Source organism: Balaenoptera borealis, assembly GCF_965194805.1.
Source record: "Balaenoptera borealis genome assembly, chromosome: 15".
NCBI classification, from domain to species: Eukaryota; Metazoa; Chordata; class Mammalia; order Artiodactyla; family Balaenopteridae; genus Balaenoptera; species Balaenoptera borealis.
Genome location: NC_138871.1, coordinates 60,204,200 through 60,227,538, shown reverse-complemented (window position 1 = coordinate 60,227,538; position 23,339 = coordinate 60,204,200). Strand labels below are relative to the sequence as shown.

The following is a 23,339-nucleotide window of genomic DNA, read 5'->3' as shown; positions in this document are numbered from 1 at the left end:
AAACTTCTAATTTAATTACTAGTATTATTTTCTACCATTTTCCTATTCTGTAAATATTCAGATTTTCTTCTATAAGAGAGTTAAATGTGCTTTTGCAGCACTAGCCTGGAAACTAACCACCAGGTCTAATGCTGAGCTTTGCCCAAAGACTGCAAATATCCCTCCTCTCTCAACAGACACTTCCTGCCATTCGGGCCCTTAAACTGAAATGTTGGAATCTCCTCACTCTCCACTAGCTGAAGGGTTAACACCTGACACAGTAGGGTGCCTATTCAGACCAGTCACATTACTAATACCAGTCACTAGATATTCTGAATATGGTCACTGCAGCACCAGATTAAAGCTGCATATGAGAAAACAGAGGGGGAAAAAAACTTGAAGTGAATTTAAACAGCCAACTTAATTTTTTTAAAAAAAATAAATCAAAGACTAAGTATCCTTTTATGCCTTTTCTAATTTAAGATGACTTTATCAGCTCTATTCCTTCATTTTGGATCCACCATCTGGATCTAAAGCAGGAGTTTTCAACCTCAGCACTCCTGACATCTTAAGCCAACTAATTCTCTTTCGTGGGGGCTGTCCTGTGTACCAAGTTCAGCAGCATAACTTGAACACTAACCACTAGATGGCAGTAGCAGCAACCCACCCACACAAGTTGTGACATACAAAAATGTCTCTAGACATTGCCAAATGTTACCTTGGGGGGCAAAATCACTACTGGTTGAGAACCACTGATCTAAAGTACACCTTTCCCCACCTCTTCACAGCCTACCACGTGCACCTGGATTCCCTGCCCCACTACAAATTTTCTTGGATAAAAATAAAATCTCCAACACTTCGTAACTCTCCAACCTAACCCAGCAGACCTTTTTCTCTCTACCTTTCATATATATTCTCTTACAATATTCCTTGTGTTTTCACAACATGCATTCACATTGTACTTAAATCTCAACTTTCAAGAATAGCAAATTCATATATTTACACCTTACATATCTACTGACAAAGAAATCACATCTTTTTAAGGCAAGAAGGGTACATGATATATTTAAAACTTGAAATAAATTTTTTAAATTGTAGTTGATTTACAATGTTGTGTTGGTTTCTGGTGTACAGCAAAGTAATTCAGTTATACACATATATATTTTCCATTATGGTTTATTACAGGATATTGAATATACATCCCTCTGCTACACAATAGGACCTTGTTGTTTATCTGTTCTATATATAATAGTTTGCATCTGCTAGTCCCAAACTCCCAATTCAATTCTCCCCTGCCCCCCACTCTCCCCGGCAACCACAAGTCTGTTCTCTATGTCTGTGAGTCTGTTTCTGTTTGGTAAATATGTTCATTTGTGCCATATTTTAGATTCCACATATAAGTGATAATATATGGTATCTGCTGTTCTGACTTACTTTGCTTAGTATGATAATCTCTAGGTCCATCCATGTAACTGCAAATGGTATTATTTCATTCTTCTTTTATGGCTGAGTAGTATTCCATCGTGTAATATATACCACATCTTCTTTAACCATTCATCTGTCAGTGGGACATTTAGGCTGTTTCCATGCCTTGGCTATTGTAAATAGTGCTGTTATGGACAAAGGGGTCCATGTGCCTTTTGGAATTATAGTTTTGTCTGGATATATGCCCAGGAGTGGGATTGCTGACCATATGGCAACTTTACTTTTAGTTTTTTGAGGAACTCCCATACTGTTCTTTATAGTGGCTGCACTAATTTACATTCCCACCAACAGTGTAGGAGGATTCCCTTTTCTCCACACCCTCTCCAGCATTTGTTATTTGTAGACTTTTTAATGATGGCCATTCTGACTGGTATGAGGAGGTACCTCACAGTACTTTTGAGTTGCATTTCTCTAATAATTAGTGATGTTGAGCATTTTTTCATGTGCCTATTGGCCATCTGTATGTCTTCTTTGGAGAAATATCTATTTAGGTCTTCTACCCATTTTTTTAATTAGGTTATTTTGTTTTTTTTCTGTTACTGAGTTGTTTGCATATTTTGGAAATTAATCCCTTGTTAGTTGCATCATTTGCAAATATCTTCTCCCAGTCCGTAGGTTGTCTTTTTGTTTTGTTTATGGTTTCCTTTGCTGTGCAAAAACGTATACATTTGATTAGATCCCATTTGTTTATTTTTGCTTTCATTTCTATGGCCTTGAGAAACTGACCTAAGAAAATATTGCTACGATTTATGTCAGAGAATGTTTTGCCTATGTTCTCTTCTAGGAGTTTTATAGTGTCATGTCTTATACTTTAAGTCTTTAAGCCATTTTGAGTTTATTTTTGTGTATGGTGTGAGGGTGTATTCTAACTTCATGACATGTGGCTGTCCAACTTTCCCAATGCCACTTGCTGAAGAGACTGTCTTTTCCCCACTGTATATTCTTGCCTCCTTTGTGGAAGATTAATTGACCGTAGGTGTGTGGGTTTATTTCTGGGCTCTCTATTCTGTTCCACTGATCCATATATCTGTTTTTGTGCCAATACCACACTGTTTTGATTACTATAGCTTTGTAGTATTATCTGAAGTCTTGGGAGGGTTATGCCTCATGCTTTGTTCTTTTTCCTCAGAATTGCTTTGGCAATTCTGGGTCTTTTATGTTTCCATACAAATTTTAGTATCATTTGTTCTACTTCTGTGAAAGATGTCACGATTATTTGATAGAGATCGCATTAAATCTGTAGATTGCTTTGGGTAGTATGGCCATTTTAACAATATTAATTCTTCCAATCCAAGAGCATGGGATATCTTAAAACTTGAAATAAATTTTTTAAAAATTAATCAAAGTATGCTTCAACAGAAAAGATTAGAAAATTTCAAATAGAATCTCTTCAAAAGCAAGACAAATTTAAATCCACTTGGAAGCTCTTAGTTGTAAAAAAGTCTCTTCAAACTAGGCATTCAAGAAAAACTTCATACATAACCACTCAAATTTCCCAATTAAAGTTTAAAATGAAAATGACAATTTACTTCTAAATCAAAGTGCTATGTTATAATTTCAGAATTCTTATGAGGCAATATTACTTCCTTTGTAAAATCTGACTCCAGAAAAGTGACTCTACAAATTAACCAAAGATCCCCAAAAATCAATTACTATAGAAATACTTTAAGTTTTTTAAAAATTCATTTTAAAAATGAACATTTAACTAAATGTTAAATATTTGTTAACTCTTACAATAAAAAGAAACTTCCTGTACTTTACCTCTAATCTTCAACCATCTTGCAAGATAGGCATGATTTTCCCCATTGTACGATAATTAAGGGTTATCCAGGCCATTCTTAATATGTGTGAGTAAGTAGGACCTGGATTAAAATCTTTTTTTTTTTTTGGATTAAAATCTTGACTCTAACTTAACACCAGTATGACTCTGGACAAGACATATAACTTTTCAGTCTTCCTACTCCATAAATTGGGGCTAATACCTACAATATAATGTTACAACAAATATTAAATAATGAATGCAAATATGCTATATAACTTTAAGGGATTATTATTATGTGTGTGTGAATGTGCCCATAAAATTTTAAGTAACATCACTATCGGTGAAGTGCTAATGAAGTCCTTTCATTATAATTTGTATCACATACACAACACACACACACAACACACACGAATTTTCAAGAATACTGTATCAGTTAAGTGATGACTTAAGTATATTTATTTCAGAAATTACTAATGCAGGTGCTTTTGTACTACTAATCCAGGTGTTTTTGTACTTCTGTATGAAAAGTGTTATTAAACTGCAATCTATTTTTTTCTTTCAAATGAGGCTGCAATACAGTTTTAACTAACTCTTGTTCCTTCTGTGGATTTATAAAGATAGTTCTCCCTTCAACTAACTGTAGTGAATACCTGTCGTTTCTGGGCATCTTCCTAACAGGACTCTGACTTTCTTTTGAGGAATTAGCTCTCCCTCTCTGTGCAATGTTGGTAAAAGAGGAATTTCTGGTGACCACTTCCCAACATAGAAGCCAAAAGGGTTAAACACTACCTCTTCCAGTTCTAGCATAGCCAGGGGATGGGCACAGACACTCTTCCCTAAAACATAAGCAGGTAACCCAAGGAAGGAAAGACTGACTAGGGGTCAGTCACAGCAGAAGCAGAGATCTAGCATGTCTTTTCCACTTCAAAGCCTGCTGCCATGAACCCTGAGGCCCTGAACAGAGCTCCCTTGGCTCCTGCCAGTTTCTCTATCAGGGCTACTCTCCCCTTCCATGACCCTCTAAGCAGCACCTTCCAACAAATTTCTTTTTAAAACCAAGTCCTTTTATTTGCAACTAAGAACTCCAACTGTACACTAATGGGAAACAGAAAGGGGAAAATCTGGAAATAAACTAGATAAGGCAGGTAGATGTGTTTCTTTTTCATGCTGACATCTGACTTTTGTAGGTTTTAAGTACAATATTAAATAAAATGTCTAACCGTTAAGGTATAGCAATAATTATTTCCTTAAAATTGAATTTTTAAGTATTAAAAATATATCCAGAATAAAGTTATATAATTAAATATTTCAGTATCCGCTGAACTGGTAACACATAACAGAAAAAAAATCCTCAAATATACATCTTTAACCTGTTAAATCAGAGACAGGACTTTTCCTAAAAAGTTAGTGAGAATTTGTCTTTGTTTACTTGGGGCTCCTAATCATGCTATATAACACCATAGCAATTCTGTAAGAGATGCATCTTTTTAACCCCTTTTGCCTTGGACTACCACTCAATAAATTGGTGAATTCAGTGAAGCATCAAATATCATATAGAAATGTAACTTCCTGAAAATGTGTAGTTTATAATACCTTTTAAGTGAAGAATATTAAGTATATCAAGCAATAAAAATGTACTTTTGAAGAAAAATGTTGAATGTTCCTGACCAGTAGTTTAATTGTTTCAATCACCTAGGTTTAAATCAAATCTGCCCTAAACATATAGAATAGTGATTTTCTATTTCTGTTATATTTCCCTAAAATGACTGATTGCCTATGTGGTTAGGTCCTAGTAAACTATAATAGTAAAGACAGTCTTTAGTGTTTTGCAAAGGGGAGGCACATTTATGTACTCCATAGCAAAGTATTAGTAATCAAAATGACTTGTCACTTTCATTTCCACCAACACAGGACCAAGTCAGAGTATGACATAAAGGTGGTGAGTAAATGTTTCTGATTGCAATGCCAATGCCAAGCCAAGTATAAGCAATTCAACTCAGAGATTCCTATTTTCACATTCAAAACCAGAAATATGTTTTGCCAGTAGGTTTTACTAAATTAAGATCATTTAACACAATATCTAATTTATTTGCTAAGAAGTCAGAGGGAACAGCAGCACAAAAGCCAACACAGGACACTGTTTAGAGAAACAAACAGCACGGAGTGCAGTGAGATTAAAGCAGAGTCAGCAGAGGGTTTGGAGATGAGATCAAAGAGATAGTAGGAGGCCAGATCACTTAAGGACTTTGAGGGTGATAGAGCAGCAATGATGAGCAGCCAATGAGGCCTTTAGAGCCTTTCTACAAGAGTACATTGCTACTCTAAGTTCAGGAAACAAAAAGTCCATTGCTATGGTTTCAGATTCCACATTGCAAGTAAGAAACTACAACTTACGGGGTCTGATGTCAAAGAAAAACATTCATAATATCTGAAAAACCTTTTCCCTTCCCAACTATTTATATGCACGAGGCTATATTTTCTTCATGTAGTTCAACTAAAACAGCATATCACAACAGACTGGATGCAGAGGGAGATAAGAGAATCTGTGTTTCTTCTTTTTTTTTTTTAATTTATTTTTTTAAATTTATTTTTATTTTTTGGCTGAGCTGTGTAGCATGCGGGATCTTAGCTCCTGGACCAGGGATCAAACCTGTGCCCCCTGCAGTGGAAATGCAGAGTCTTAACCCCTGGACCACCAGGGAAGTCCCTCTGTGTTTCTTCTATTAAGCCAGATGTTAAAGAGATTTGCAAAAATGTAAAACAATGACACTAAATTTTTTTGTTTGGAAAATATAGTTATTTTAATAAAAATTTTATTGTTGTTAATATGTGATGAGTTTACTGTTTTTTAAAATTAATTAATTAATCTATTTATTTGGCTGCATTGGGTCTTCGTTGCTGTGCGCGGGCTTCTCCCTAGTTATGGCGAGCAGGGGCCACTCTTCGTTGCACTGTGTGGGCTTCTCATTGCAGTGGCCCCTCCCGTTGCGGAGCATGGGCTCTAGGCGCACGGGCTTCAGCAGTTGTGGCACGTGGGCTCAGTAGTTGTGGCTTGCGGGCCCCAGAGTGCAGGCTCAGTAGTTGCGGCGCATGGGCTTAGTTGCTCCGCGGCATGTGGAATCCTCCTGGACCAGGGCTCGAACCCGTGTCCCCTGCGTTGGCAGGTGGATTCTTAACCACTACACCCCCAGGGAAGCCCGAGTTTACTATTTTAAAATAAATTTAAATATGTTTTATTTTTAAAAATATAAATTCATGGGTATAACTCATATACAAGTTGCTCTTTGAAAGCCTCAATAATTATTTAAGAGTGTAAAGGGGTCATGAGATCAAAAACTTGAGAACTATTGATCTATTAATCAAAGATGTCCTGGAGTAGCATTCCGCAATCACCATTAATAACTTTGGAGGACTTCTCATCAGGCTAACTACAGAAAATCTATTTACAAATAATTCAGTCAGCCACACACATCATCCTTGTTTCCCCTCCAAAACCCCAAATCATAAACCTGTTAGTCCAGTGATTTTCAAAACTTTTAGCAGGGAGAGGGGAGCTCCCAAGAGAAATCTCCACTGAACCACAATATATAACACAAATAAAAGTAAAGCTGCCCTGGTTAAAGAGAGGGTGGTGTCTCCTACCTCTAGTTCATCCATCCCCTCAGTTACCATGAAGGTCCCCCTAAGGTACTTCCTAGAATCACACAAAACACAGTTTCAAAAAATCTTTATTTTAAACCACTGCTCAAATGTGCTACTTAAAAAGGTTTCAGAAAGGTTCTGTCATTGTTTCAAAATGATCATTTTCAACTTCACCCACCAGTAGACACTAGATGTATGGTATTAGTATCTATACCTATAGAGAACCACAGAATTGTTTAAATCTCATAAACAACTCTCAGACCCATGAGAGTGTCTAAGGATTCTTGAAAAACTACTTGAGGACTGGTGGATGAGCAGAGTTAATCTGAAAAGGCTTCCTGGAGAAAGAGACACTATGATTGGGCAAGCAGAAAAGTCTTAGCTCAGTTAGGAAGGGCTAGGATGAGGCATGTTTCCTAGAGTATAAGGAGAACTAACCACCAGGCAGTATGTGGCTCTCAAGTAGTTGAGTTCTGCAGGTTACATTCAAAAGTCTGTATCTGAAACAGTGAAATAATTCTCTATTCTTGAATCTGGGGCAGAAGTACATTTCTTACTTTAGTAAGTTCCCTACTCCAGGAAAAATTTAAAAGGTGAAAAACGCACCAAGCCTGAAGACTTAATTGGAATATTTGCTTCCAAGACAAAAATTATTCCAGTTCTACATAATCTGAGATTGACATAGGACAGGACTGTGTCACTGTTCAAAGAAGACAGAAGTCATTAAGAGTTTTAACAGGGAAGCAGAAAAATTATTTTAGCAACATTACAGCATGGTTGGAAGAGGCTACTGGCTGTGTAGAAGTCTATGCAGGAGCTGACCAAGGGCAATAAGTCAGTCAGCAGTGCTTTCACAATCTATTTTTACTGTTTAGTAGTGTTTTCTATGCATTTTACAGTTGGTATCTAAAAAACTAGATGTTTATATGAAGCTACCTATTTGGCTACTCAAACTCCTATGAAAGAAACAATGCAGGGACTTGCCTGGTGGCGCAGTGGTTAAGAATCTGCCTGCCAATGCAGGAGACACGGGTTCGAGCCCTGGTCTGGGAAGATCTCACATGCCACAGAGCAACTAAGCCCATGTGCCACAACTACTGAGCCTGTGCTCTAGAGCCTGTGAGCCACAACTATTGAGCCTGCGTGCCACAACTACTGAAGCCCGCGTGCCTAGAGCCTGTGCTCCACAACAAGAGAAGCTGCTGCAATGAGAAGCCCGCGGACCGCAACGAAGAGTAGCCCCCGCTCACCACAACTAGAGAAAGCCTGCACGCAGCAACGAAGACCAAACACAGCCAAAAATAAATAAATAAATAAATAAATAAATAAATAAATAAATAATTAATTAATTAATTTTAAAAACTCAAAAAAAGAAACAATGCAGATTAACTAATTTGGGGGCACCCCCCCCAAACTTGACTATTAAGGTGAAGGGCTAAATGAAAAAAAGATTTTAGTATTTCTGTAATTATTAAAGTGAGTATTTACTAGCCTATAACCTAGACTGGTGAAAGCAAGACTGTCTTTTCCCTTAAGCAGATTTGGCCAGGGAGATTTTTGGGGTGGGGGGGTGCTGGGAGGAGAGGGGGGAGAGGGCATAGGGCAGGCAGCTTTATACTTTTTTTACATGTCCTTTCCTCATCACTCCTCTGAATTTTCTAATAGGTGTAACATGTCTCCAAGAAATAATTAACCTGCTCACTGTACTCTGTTTTACATGAGTTTATTCATGGAAATCTGTCCCACATTTCATTAGCACACATTTTTTAACATCTACCTTCTTCCTCATATGCTTCTTTTGTTTAAAATCAGAAGAGAAAAGACACTTATAAGGGGAAATGTACCCCTTATATAAAGGGTACAAAATTTCAGTAATGAAGGATGAATAAGTTGTGGAGATTTAACATACAGCACAGTGACTATAGTCAATAATACTATATTGTATTCTTGAAATTTGCTAAGAGAGTACATCTTAAATGTTCTCACGACCCAAAAAAGGATAATTATGTGAGTTGGTGGATATATTAATTAGCTTGATTGTGGTAATCATTTACAATGTAAATGTATATCAAAACATCACATTGTATACCTTAAATATATACAGTTTTTGTCAGTTATACTTCAATAAAGCTGAGAGAAAAAGAAAAAACAAAAACACCTATAAATCATACCTTTTAAAGCCTAATTATCTGTCAGGCTAAATTCATGGTTTTTTTGGTACATAGTAAAGTGATAAAATACCATTTAGCACAGAATCAAGTTTTAAGTCATTTCAAAAATATTAAGCTTTTTATTATCAATATCTAAAGAAATGTTACCAAGGAGATCTGTATTTGAAAATCACTAAAAATATATGAGCTGATATAAATTTGTACTTTTCTTAAAACAAAAAAGAATTATTGGAAATAAATTCACTAAGAACTACCTATACACACCATTAATTAGCTATGTAATCTTGGATCAAGTGATTTAATTAATCTCTACCTGAGGCAAGGAGAGAAGGGATTAATTGGATGATTAAGATTCCTTTAAGTTCTAACATTCTTTGATTATTAGATATTTTCTTAAGTTCAAGGAAATTTGTGAGGATCTTTAGGGAGACAACCCTAGGCTAGGAAGAAAAGTATACTTTATGTATGCAGGAATTTCGAAAGAAACTAAATAATTCAGCCACTAACCATGGTTAAATATTTAACCATAGTTAAACAGTATACGAAACTATGTATATGCAAATATATACAAATTATATGTGCAAATACGGAGGGTAAATCTAAATTTTATCTAGTAGACAAGTAGAAATTGCTACTTACCAGCATTTCTCTAATATTTTATGATGGCTCATAGAGATCATTAAAGCAGAGGTTCAGGAACCAAGAGCATCAGCATCACTTGTTAGAAATGTAAAACCTTGGACCCTACACAAGACCTTCTTGAATCTAGGAAATTCTGGGAGTGGGTCCCAGCAAAGTACTAAAACAAACCCCCTAAGAGATTCTAATGCTTAATAATGTTTGAGAACAACTGACCTAAGGCACAAGCTTGAAGTAAACTCCTGAAACATTAATGATGAACCCATGATTAGAACAGCTCAAGTGCTAAACATTTTCACTTACTGAAAATTAAATGTTTATATAAGCTTTAAATTAATATTTCTGTATTAATCACAATGATATAAGAATGCTCTGTTTCACATAATGGGAAGAATATTTTGCAATTCATATATCTGATAAGGAACTTGTATTCAGAATATACAAAGAACACTCACAAATCAACAAGAAAAAGACAAAGAACCCAATTAACAAATGGGAAAAGAATCTGAATAGACATTTCTCCAAAGAAGATATACAAATGACCAATATGCGCATGAAAGGTGTCTAACATTATTATTTGATAGGAAAATGCATATAAAAACCACAATGAGGGGCTTCCCTGGTGGCGCAGTGGTTGAGAATCTGCCTGCTAATGCAGGGGACACGGGTTCGAGCCCTGGTCTGGGAAGATCCCACATGCTGCAGAGCAGCTAGGCCCGTGAGCCACAATTACTGAGCCTGCGCATCTGGAGCCTGTGCCCGCAACAAGAGAGGCCGCGATAGTGAGAGGCCCGCGCACCGCGATGAAGAGTGGCCCCTGGTTGCCACAACTAGAGAAAGCCCTAGCACAGAAACGAAGATCCAACATAGCAATCAATCAATCAATCAATTAATCAATAAAATAAATCTTTAAAAAAAAAAAACAAACCACAATGACACATCACTTCATACCCGCTAGGATGGCTAGAATCAAAAAGATAATTAAGTGTTAGTGAGACTGGGGAGGAATCGGACCCCTCACACACTGCTGGCGGGAGTACAAACTGCTACAGCCACTTAGGAAAACAGTCTAGCAGCTCCTCAAACAGGTAAACATGAAGTTTACCACATGCCCCAGCAATTCCACTCTGAGAGAAGTGAAAATATTACATCCACACAAAAACTTTTACACAAATGTTTATAGCAACATTATTCTTAACAGCCAAAAGATGTAAATAAGTCAAATGTCCATCTATTGATGGATAAATAAAATGTAGTATATCCACACAATGGACTATTATTTGGCTATAAAAAGGAATGAAATACTGATACATACTACAACATGGATGAACCTAAAATATTCTGCTAAGTGAGTGAAGCCAGTCACAGAACACATGTATTATATGATTCCATTTATATGAAATGTCCAGACTAGGCAAATTTATAGAGACAGAAAGTAGCTTAATGGTTGCCTGGGGCTGGGGGGGGGGCGGTGACAGCTGAAGGATACAATGTTTCTTTTTGAGGTGATGAAAAGGATTAATAATTGAATGTAGTGATGGTTGTACAACTCTGTGAATATACTAAAAAACACTGAATTATATACTTTAAATGGTGGACTGTATAATATACAAATTATATCTCAGTAAAGCTCTTACCCAAAAGAAGAAAGAATGAAAAGAATCAAGAAAATTTAAAGAAAAACATATATTTTCATTGTAGGAGTAGTTTCAGCAGTATGCCTAAAACAACTGATTAGATAATATAGAAAATAACTTTATATGTAGCATTACATGAATTCTGACAGCATTCTGGACATCCATTCTAACTAAGCCTGCTTTGAATTATATTTTACATATTTAAAAATTAATTACCAAAGTTTGTTCCAAATATTGACACTTCTGACAAAGCAACATTTACATTAGAAATATAAGGCTATTTTTTATTCATTGATTGATTGATTGATTGATTGATTTTTGGCTGTGTTGGGTCTTCGTTTCTGTGCGAGGGCTTTCTCTAGTTGCGGCAAGTGGGGGCCACTCTTCATCGCGGTGCGCGGGCCTCTCACTATCGCGGCCTCTCTTGTTGCGGACCACAGGCTCCAGACGCACAGGCTCAGTAATTGTGGCCCACGGGCCTAGTTGCTCCGCGGCATGTGGGATCTTCCCAGACCAGGGCTTGAACCCGTGTCCCCTGCATTGGCAGGCAGATTCTCGACCACTGCACCACCAGGGAAGCCCAAGGCTATTTTTTAAATACATGTTTTTAAAAACCAGAAGTATGTCTCCTTCATAAAATGTTCAACTAATTTCTTGCTTTTAATTACCAGAAGCACAAAGGGAGCAGGAGTTTTCAAATTATGAGCACAGAACTGAGTGCTTCCCCAGGGATTCTCCAAGTACCACCAGGTAAAGGTGAGGCATAATTCTACACATTGCCTCTGAAAAAAAGAATAACTTTCTTTGTGATCTGTAATATATTGAATTTTTCTTTAAGATCTTGTTTGTTTTTTGTTGTTGTTTGCTTCTATTTTTTAAAAGGGCGAAGAGTTCATTATTGAGAGGAAAGAACAAGGATTTTTAAGTATAAAAGATTAGGCTATGTAGATTCTGGGGAGTAAGCCAGGTGGGATAGAGGAAGGGAAAGAAGAGGAAGAGATTTTCACTTTTATTTCATATGCATCTGTATTACTTTAATCTGAATTTGAATACTGAACGATTATTACTATTTAAAAGGGAACAAAATCCCACAAAGTGAGTCACAGGAAGGTCTCAATCTTTTAAGTTCCTTTTTTATTTTTAAGAAGGTTATAAAACCAATATGAAGATGCCCATAGTTACCAATATATCGGCTATTAAATGTAAACCATTTAAAACTTTTATTTTAAAAAAATACTTGTATTTTAAAGTACTTTTATTTTTAAACTTGTATTTTTGCTGTAACCAAAGTATCCAGACTAAAACAGCTTAGCACTATGAATTGCTAAAAAGCATCACATACTCAAACTCTAAAAAAGAAACCACAGAAGAAATGTTTTCATTTATGCATGATATTTTTGTTCCACAGTGGTGACTATGTGAAAAAATTAAGAGTTACTGAATGGTAGAACAACAAAATAAATTCTGTAAAAAGTTGAGTCCTCTAACACTTTAATCATTCTAAAAGGTAGAATTCACTCCACATACAACTGTTAATAAGGTATCAACTGTTAATAAGGTATCAAAAAGAGCATTAAGTTATGTTTTAACCAACTTCATAATTGTTCAACCTAAATACTGAATAGAAGACAAAAATCCAAAGAAGCAAAAGCAAACTAGAATTGGTTTATTATATAGATCTGAAAATAAGAACCAGAAATGGTTACTTATACTTTTCCCACCAGGCAAAGATTTAAACTACCTCAGGTAAAATGCTAATGTAACACAGATAACTTAAAATATAGTCAAAAAGAGATTTCACTACTTTCAAGCCTTGGTAATTTTACAGTACATATATTAAAGACTGAAATATTTGATTCCAAATTTCAAATAGGGTCAGTGGAATGAAAAATTACCTTTGCTAATAGAATCTGAAAATATAAAGTACCCTGGCTTAGAAAGGGGTGGGGTGGGTAATAGATAAATGTAATTTTTTTTACTTCACTGGAGACCTTCTTTTTAAGAGTTAGTTTATGTAGCTATAGCTGCTGTGAAGAATTAAGTAAAACTATCATTACCATCTAAAAAGTAATACTTTCATTATGAAATAATTTTACTAAACTTTCTAAGTCATTTCTATTTTAGAGCAACGTAATACAACTTCAGCTGGGAAAAAAATATTTTTTCACACAAAATAATCATACACACATGCAAGAGTAGATTTCCTAAATAGACTGGCTTGAATGCAGCTGGAGAAAAACACCACCTTACCTACATTAGAAAAACAATTAAAATGACAGAAGATTTCTCATCTAAAACTAGGGAGGTCAGAAGGAAATCAAATAATATTTTTTAGGTGCTAAATGAAAAGAGCTATCAACCCAGAATCCTATACCCAGTGAAAATACTGTTCTGGAATGAAGAGAAATCAAAACATTCTCAAATGAAACAAAATTAAGAAAATTTGTTGCCAGCAGACCTACCCTAAAAGAATGGCTAAAAGAAGTTATCTAAACAGAAGGCAAACAACAAAAGGAAGGAATTTCAGAACACCAGGAAGGAAGAACAACATGATAAGAAAATATACAGGTAAATCCAATAGGCTTTCCTTCTCTTCTTCACTTTTCTAATTATGTTTGATTGTTGAAGCAAAATTATAACACTGTCTCATGTGGTTCTATACTAAGGCAATCATCCTATAAACAGAATCGCATAAAGGGAGGGAGATAAAGTTTCTCTATGCTTCAATCAAACTAATAAAATGATACCAATAAGCTGTAATGAGTTATGCACAGTTTACCCTTGAACAATGTGGATTTGATCTGCATGGTTCTCCATGGTTATAGGGGGATATCTTTCAATAGTAAATACTACAGTACTTCACGGTCCTTGGTTGATTGAACCTGGAGACTTGGAGCAACAGCGGATACTGGGCGCCAACAATAAGTTATGCACAGATTAACCCCTGCCTTGTTCAGGGGTTGACTGTATACATCATGTAATACTCAGAGCAACCACACAAAAAGTGATACAAAGAAATACTCAAAAACACAATAAAGGAATCAAAATGGAATTCTAACATATGTTCAAGTAACCCACAGTAAGGCAGGAAAAAGTAAACAGAAATGAAAAGCTGAACAAACAGAAAATAGTATCTAAAATGGCAGGCTAAAAACACGGAAACAACCTAAATGTCCACTGACACGACTGGATAAAAAAGATGTGGTACATATATACAATGGAATATTACTCAGCCATAAAAAAGAAGGAAATAATGCCATTTGCAACATGGATGCAACTTAGAGATTATCATACTCAGTGAAGTAAGTCAGAAAGAGAAAGGCAAATACCATATGATATCACTTATATGTGGAATCTAAAATATGGCACAAATGAACCTATCTACAAAACAGAAACAGACTCATAGACATAAGAGAACAGACTTGTGGTTGCCAAGGGTGGGGGGAAAGAAGAGGGATGAACTGGGAATTTGGGGTTGGTAGATGCAAACTATCATATTTAGAATGGATAAACAACAAGGTCCTAATGTATAGCACAGGGAACTATATTCAATATCCTGTGATACACCATAACAGAAAAGAATATAAAAAAAGAACGTATATATGTGTATAACTGAGTCACTTTGCTGTACAGCAGAGATTGACACAACACTGTAAATCAACTATACTTCCATTAAAAAAAAAATAGAAAAAAAAACTGCAGGCTAAGCCATAACACAGCAATAATTACACTGCATGAAAATGGTCATAGCAATTAAAAGCAGAGATTACAGTGTGGATTAAAAAACATGACCTAACCATGTACCATCTACATGATAGTCACTTCAAATATAGTGATATAAATAGGTTAAAAGTAAAGGAACAGAAAAAGATATATCATGCAAGCATTAATCAAAGGAAAGCAGAAGTGGCAATATTAATATCAGATAAAGTAGACTTCAAAGCAAGGAAATTTACTGGACAGAAAGGGACATTACACAATGATGAAAAGGTCAACCTATCAAGAAGACATAGCATTCCCATGGGCTTCCCTGGTGGCACAGTGGTTAAGAATCTGCCTGCCAATACAGGGGACACGGATTCGAGCCCTGGTCCAAGAAGATCCCACATGCTGCGGAGCAACTAAGCCCATGCGCCAGGCTACTGAGCCTGCGCTCTAGAGCCCGTGAGCCACAACTACTGAGCTCGCGAGTAACAGCTACTGAGCCCATGAGTCACAACTACTGAAGCCCACGCGCCTAGAGCCCATGCTTCGCAACAAGAGAAGCCACTGCAATGAGAAGCCCATGCACCGCAACGAAGAGTAGCCCCTGCTCACCTCAACTATAGAAGCCCGCGTGCAGCAACCAGGACCCAACGCAGCCAAAAATAAATAAATAAATAAAGTAAAAACAAACAAAAAAAGAAGTAAGGTTTTACTTTATGGAAAAAAAAAAAAAAAAAGAAGACATAGCATTCCCAAATGTGTATCCACCAAACAACACATCTCTAAAATGTTAAGCAAAAACTGATAGAACTGAAAGGAGAATATAGAGACAAACCAACAGTTACAGCTGAACAATTCAACACCCCTATCTGAACAATTAGTACAACTAGATAGAAAATCACAAAGAATCTGAAAGAACTCAACAACACCATCAGCCAACAAGAATTATTCAACATTCATAAAACACAACAGATGAAAACACATTCTTATCAAGTGCCCAAGCAACACAAAATAAGATAGAATATATCTTGGACTACAAAACAAATCTGAACAAATTTAAAAGAACTGAAATCAGAAAGAACATGTTCTCTGACCACAATAGAAACAAACTAGAAATCAATAACAGAATGTTAACAGGAAAATCTCGAAACACTTGGAAACTAAACAACCCATTTCATTTCATTTCATTATACTTGCTTTACAATGTTGTGTTAGCTTCTGCTGTACAACAAAGTTAATCAGCTATAGGTATACATACATCCCCAACCTCTTGGACCTCTCTCCCATGCACCTCCCCCATCCCACCCATCTAGGTCATCACAGAGCACCGAGCTGAAGTCCCTGTGGTATACAGCAGGTTCCCACTATTTTACACAAGGTAGTGTATATATGTCAATCCTAATCTCCCAGTTCATCCCACCCTCCCCTTCCCCTGGTGTCCACATGTCCGTTCTCTACATCTGCCTCTCTATTCCTGCTGTGCAAATAGGTTCATCTGTACCATTATTCTAGATTCCACATATATGCATTAATATATGATATTAGTTTTTCTCTTGTTGACTAACTTCACTCTGTATGACAGACTCTAGGTCCATCCACATCTCTACAAATGACCCAACTTCATTACTTTTTATGGCTGAGTAACATCCCGTTGTATATGTGTACCACACCTTCTTTATCCATTCCTCTGTCGATGGACATTTAAGTTGCTTCCATGTCCTGGCTATTGTAAATAGTGCTACAATAAACGCTGGGATGCATGTGTCTTTTTGTACTATGGTTTTCTTAGGGTATACACCCAGGAGTGGGATTGCTGGGTCATATGGTAGTTCTATTTTAGTTTTTTAAGGAACCTCCATACCATTCTCCATAGTGGCTGTATCAATTTACATTCCCACCAACGGTGCAAGAGGGTTCCTTTTCTCCAAACCCTCTCCCAACACTTATTCTTTGTAGATTTTTTGATGATGGCCATTCTGACTGGTATGAGGTGATACCTCATTGTAGTTTTGATTTGCATTTCTCTAATAATTAGTGACGTTGAGCATCTTTTCATGTGCCTCTTGGCCATCTGTATGTCTTCTTTGGAGAAATGTTTATTTAGGTCTTCCGTGAATTTTTGGATTGGGTTGTTTGTTGTTTTGATATTGAGTTGCATGAGCTGTTTTGTATATTTTGGAGATTAAGCCCTTGTCAATTGCTTCATTTGCAAATATTTTCTCCTATTCTGAGGGTTGTCTTTTCATCTTGTTTATGGTTTCCTTTGCTATGCAGAAGCTTTTAAGTTTAATTAGGTCCCATTTGTTTGTTTTTAGTTTAATTACTCCAGGAGGTGGTTCAAGAAAGATCTTGCTGTGATTTATAACAAAGAATGTTTTTCCTATGTTTTCCTCTAAAGGTTTTGTAGTGTCCGGTCTTACATTTAGGTCTTTAATCCATTTTGAGTTTACTTTTGTGTATGGTGTTAGGGAGTGTACTAATTTCATTTTTACATGTAGCTGTCCAGTTTTCCCAGCACCACTTATAGAAGAGACTGTCCTTTCTCCATTATATATTCTTGCCTCCTTTGTCATAGATTAGGTGACCATAAGCGTGTGGGTTTATCGTTGGGCTTTCTATCCTGTACCATTGATCTGTATTCTGTTTTTGTGCCAGTACCATACTGTCTTGATTACTGTAGCTTTGTAGTATAGTCTGAAGTTGGGAAGCCTGACTCTTCCAGCTCCATTTTTCTTTCTCAAGATTGCTTTGGCTATTCAGGGTCTTTTGTGTTTCCATACAAATTGTAAAATTTTCTGTTCAAGTTCTGTGAAAAATACCATTGGTAGTTTGATAGGGATTGCAGTGAATCTGTAGATTGTTTTGGGAAGTATGGTCATTTTCACAATATTGATTCTTCCAATCCAAGAACATGGTGTATCTCTCCATCTGTTTGTGTCATCTTTGATTTCTTTCATCAGTGTCTTATAGTTTTCTGCATACAGGTCTCCTGTCTCCTTAGCTAGGTTTATTCCTAGGTATTTTACTCTTTTTGTTGAAATAGTAAATGGGATTGTTTCCTTAATTTCTCTTTCCGAACTTTCATTGTTAGTGTATAGGCAAATTTTATTTTTTATTTATTTAAAATATTGATTGATTGATTTGGCTGCACCGCGTCCTAGTTGTGGCATGCGGGATCTTTGTTGCAGCACGCGGGATCTTTAGTGGCAGCATGTGAACTCTTAGTTGCAGCATGTGGGATCTAGTTCCCTGACCAGGGATTGAACCAGCGCCCCCTGCCTTGAGAGCGCAGAGTCTTAGCCACTGGAACACCAGGGAAGTCCCTCATCATTAATGTATAGGAATACAAGAGATTTCTGTGCACCAATTTTGTATCCTGCAACTTCACCAAATTCATTGATTAGCTCTAGTAGTTTTCTGGTGGCATCTTTAGGAGTTTCTTCTATGCATAGTATCATGTCATCTGCAAACAGTGAGAGTTTTACTTCTGCTTTTCCAATTTGGATTCCTTTTATTTCTTTTCCTTCTCTGATTGCCATGGCTAGGACTTCCAAAACTATGTTGAATAAGAGTGGAAAGAGTGGGCAAGCTTGTCTTGTTCCTGATCTTAGTGGAAATGGTTTCAGTTTTTCACCATTGAGAATGATATTGGCTGTGGGTTTGTCATATATGGCCTTTATTATGTTGAGGTAGGTTCCCTCTATGCCCACTTTCTGGAGTTTTTATCATAAACAGGTGTTGAATTTTGTCAAAAGCTTTTTCTCCATCTATTGAGATGATCATATGGTTTTATTCTTTAATTTCTTAATATGGTGTATCACATTGATTTGCATATATAGAAGAATCCTTGCATCCCTGGGATAAATCCCACTTGATCATGGTGTATGATCCTTTTAACGTGTTGTTGGATTCTGTTTGCTAGTATTTTGTTGAGGATTTTTACGTCTATGTTCATCAGTGATATTGGCCTGTAATTTTCTTTATTTGTGGTATCTTTGTCTGGTTTTGGTATCAGGGTGATGGTGGTTTGTAGAATGAGTTTGGGAGTGTTCCTCCCTCTGCAATTTTTTGGAAGAGCTTGAGAAAGATAGGTGTTAGCTCTTCTCTAAATGTTTAATAATATTTGCCTGTGAAGCCATCTGGTCCTGGACTTTTGTTTGTTGGAAGATTTTTTGTTTTAATTTACTTATTTATTTTTGGCTGCGTTGGGTCTTCGTTGCTGCGTGTGGGCTTTCTCTAGTTGTGGCGAGCAGGGGCTACTCTTTGTTGTGGTGCGTGGGCTTCTCATTGCGGTAGCTTCTCTTGTTGCAGAGCACAGGCTCTGGGAAAGCAGGCTTCAGTAGTTGTTGCTCTTGGGCTCTAGAGTGCAGGCTCAGTAGTTGTGGTGCACAGGCTTAGTTGCTCCGCAGCATGTGGGATCTTCCCAGACCAGAGATGGAATCCGTGTCCCCTGCACTGACAGGTGGATTCTTAACCACTGTGCCATCAGGGAAGCCCCTGCTGGAAGATTTTTAATTACAGTTTCAATTTCATTACTTGTGATTGGTCTGTTTATATTTTCTATTTCTTCCTGGTTCAGTCTTGGAAGGTTGTACCTTTCTAAGAATGTGTCCATTTCTTCCGGGTTGTCCATTTTATTGGCATATAGTTGCTTATAGTAGTCTCTTATGACCCTTTGTATTTCTGCAGTGTCAGTTGAAATTTCACCTTTTTCATTTCTAATTTTATTGATTTGAAACCTCTCCCTTTTTTCCTTGATGAGCCTGGCTAAAGGCTTATCAGTTTTGTTTATCTTCTCAGAGAACCAGCTTTTAGTTTTATTGATCTTTATTACCAACTTCTTCATTTCTATTTCGTTTATTTCTGCTCTAATCTTTATTTCTTTCCTTCTATTAACGTTGGGGTTTTTCTTCTTTTTCTTCCTCCTCCTCCTCTTCTTCTTCTTTCTCTAGTTGCTTTAGGTGTAAGGTTAGATTGTTTGAGATTTTTCTTGTTTCTTGAGGTGAAATTGAATTGCTATAAACTGCCCTCTTAGAGCTGCTTTCGCTGTGTCTCATAGGTGTTGGGTTGTCGTGTTTTTGTTGTAGTTTGTTTCTATGTATTTTCTGACTTCCTTTTTGATTTCTTCAGTGATCTCTTGGTTACTTAGTAGTGTATTGTTTAGCCTCCATGTGTTTGTGTTTTTTATAGTTTTGTTTCCTGTAACTGATTTCTAATCTCATAGCATTGTGGTCAGAAAGATGCTTAATATGATTTCAATTTTCTTAAATTTACCGAGGCTTGATTTGTGACCCAAGATGTGATCTATCCTGGAGAATGTTTGGTGTGCAGTTGAGAAGAAAGTGTATTCTGCCACTTTCGGGTGGAATGTTCTGTAAGTATCAACTAAGTCTACCTGGTCTATTGTGTCATTTAAAGCTTGTGTTTCCTTATTTATTTTCTGTCTGGATGATCTGTCCATTGGTGTAAGTGGGGTGTTAAAAACCCCCACTATTATTGTGTTACTGTCGATTTCCCCTTTTAGGTGAACATTCGCCTTATGTATTGAGGTGCTCCTATGTTGGGTGCATAAATATTTACACTTGTTATATCTTCTTCTTGGATCGATCCCTTGATCATTATGTAGTGTCCTTCCTTGTCTCTTGTAACAGTCTTTATTTTAAAGTCTATTTTATCTGATATGAGTATTGCTACTCCAGCTTTCTTTTGATTTCCATTTGCATGAAATATCTTTTTCCATCCCCTCACTTTCAGTCTGTATGTGTCCCTAGGTCTGAAGTGGGTCTCTTGTAGACAGTGTATATACAGGTCTTGTTTTTGTATCCATTCAGCCAGTCTGTGTCTTTTGGTTGGAACATTTAATCCATTTACATTCAAGGTAATTATCGATATGTATGTTCCTATTACCATTTTCTTAATTGTTTTGGATTTTTGTGTGTGTGGGTCTTTTTCTTCTCTTGTGATTCCCTCCTAGAGAAGTTCTGTTAGCATTTGTTGTAAAGCTGGTTTGCAGGGGCTGAATTCTCTTAGCTTTTGCTTGTCTGTAAAGCTTTTGATTTCTCCATCGAATCTGAGTGAGATCCTTGCTGAGTAGACTAATCTTGGTTTTAAGTTTTTCCCTTTCATTACTTTTAATATATCCTTCCACTCCCTTCTGGTCTGCAGTGTTTCTGCTGAAAAATCAGCTGATAACCTTATGGGGATTCCCTTGTATGTTATTTGTTGCTTTTCACCTTGCTGCTTCTAATATTTTTTCTTTGAATTTAACTTTTGTTAGTTTGATTAGTATGTGTCTCGGCATGTTTCTCCTTGGGTTTATCCTGTATGGAACTCTCTGTGCTTCCTGGACTTGGTTGACTATTTCCTTTCCCATGTTAGGGAAGTTTTCCACTATAATCTCTTCAAATATTTTCTCAGACCCTTTCTCTTTCTCTTCTTCTGGGACTCCTATAATTCGAATGTTGGTGCGTTTAATGTTGTCCCAGAGGTCTCTGAGACTGTGCTCATTTCTTTTCATTCTTTTTTCTTTATTCTGCTCCTCAGCAGTTATTTCCACCATTCTAACTTCCAGCTCACTTATTTTTCTGCTTCAGTTGTTCTACTGAGTCCTTCTAGTGTATTTTTCATTTCAATTACTGTGCTGTTCATCACTGTTTGTTTGTTCTCAGTTCTTCTAGGTCCTTGTTAAACATTTCTTGTATTTTCTTGATCCATGCCTCCATTCTATTTCCTAGATTTAAGATCACCTTTACTATCATTACTCTGAATTCTTTTTCAGATAGGTTGCTTATTTTCTCTTCATTTATTTGGTCTTGTAAGTTTTTACCTTGCTCCTTTGTCTGTACCATATTTTTTTGTCATCTCATTTTTCTTGATGGGTGGGGCTGTGCTGTTTTGCTGGTTGTTTGGCCTGAGGCATCTAGCACTGGAGGTGGCAGGCAGTTGGGTGGAGACAGGTCTTGGTGCTGAGATGAGGACCTCCGGGAGAGCTCAAACCGATTAATATTCCCTGGAGTCTGAGGTTCTCTGTTAGTCCAGTGGTTTGGACTTGGCACTCCCACCACAGGAGCTCAGGCCCGACAACAGGCGTCTCAGAATTGGTTCCACTGTCCGGCCTCCTGGTTGTACTGAGACACCATGCTGAGCCATTGTTTGTCATCCAGAAAATTGCCACAGTCTGGCCAGCCCATGGCTGCTGCCAGAGCCTGTGCACACCAGGTGGCCACGCACACGCACAGCAGGCACCCAGAGTATCCACGGCCGCCACTCAGCTCTCTAAACAGCACACTTTATATAAATAATCTATGGATCAAAGAGGAATTATCAGGGGAAATTTAAAAATACATATAACAGAACTAAAGGAAAATGAAGATACAGCATATCAAAATTTGTGAGACATAGGTAGAACAGTGCTGAGAAACAAATTTTAAAAAAGGAAAAGCCTCAAATCAAAAGGAAAAGCCACAAGTCAATAACCTAAGTTCCCACCTCAAGAATCTCAAAAAAAGAAGAGCAAACCAGAAGCAAAGCAAGAGAAAGGAAGGAAATAACAAAGATACAGTAGAAATCAATAAAACGGAAAACAGAAAAACAGAGAAAAATCAGTGTAACAGTTGGTTCTTTTAAGAGGTCAAAAACTGACAACCAACCAAAAGGATGCATGCACCCCAATGTTCACTGCAGCACTATTTATAACAGCCAGGACATAGAAGCAACCTAAACGACCACTGATAGAGGAATGGATAAAGAAGATGTGGTACATATATACCATGGAATATTACTCAGCCATAGAAAGGAACAAAATAGTGCCATTTGCAGAGACGTGGATGGACCTAGAGATTGTCATACAAAGTGAAGTAAGTCAGAAAGAGAAAAACAAATATCGTATAAAATTGCTTATATGTGGAATCTAGAAAAATGGTACAAATGAACTTATTTACAAAGCAGAAATAGTCACAGATGTAGAGAACAAACTTACGGTTACCATGGGGGAAAGGGGGAGGTGGGACGAATTGGGAGATTGGGACTGACATATATACACTGCTATGTATAAAATAGATAACTAATGAGAACCTACCATATAGCACAGGGAACTCCACTCAATGATCTGTGGTGACCTAAATGCGAAGGAAATCTAAAAAAGAGTGGATATATGTATACGTATAACTAATTCAGTTCGCTATACAGCAGAAGCTAACACAACATTGTAAAGCAACTCTACTCCAATAAAAATTAATTTTTTAAAAAATCAACAAACATCTAGCAAGACTGACAAAGGAAAAAAAGTGAAGACACAAATTACCAACATAAGGTATAAAT

At 36.8% G+C, this 23,339-nt stretch overlaps 1 protein-coding gene across 3 annotated transcripts in view; it reads right to left on the bottom strand.

Annotated features, from left to right (window-relative positions):
- Positions 1 to 23,339, bottom strand: part of SOS1 (SOS Ras/Rac guanine nucleotide exchange factor 1) — a 151,134-nt gene that overhangs the window by 100,417 nt on the left and 27,378 nt on the right. The window lies entirely within an intron of this gene.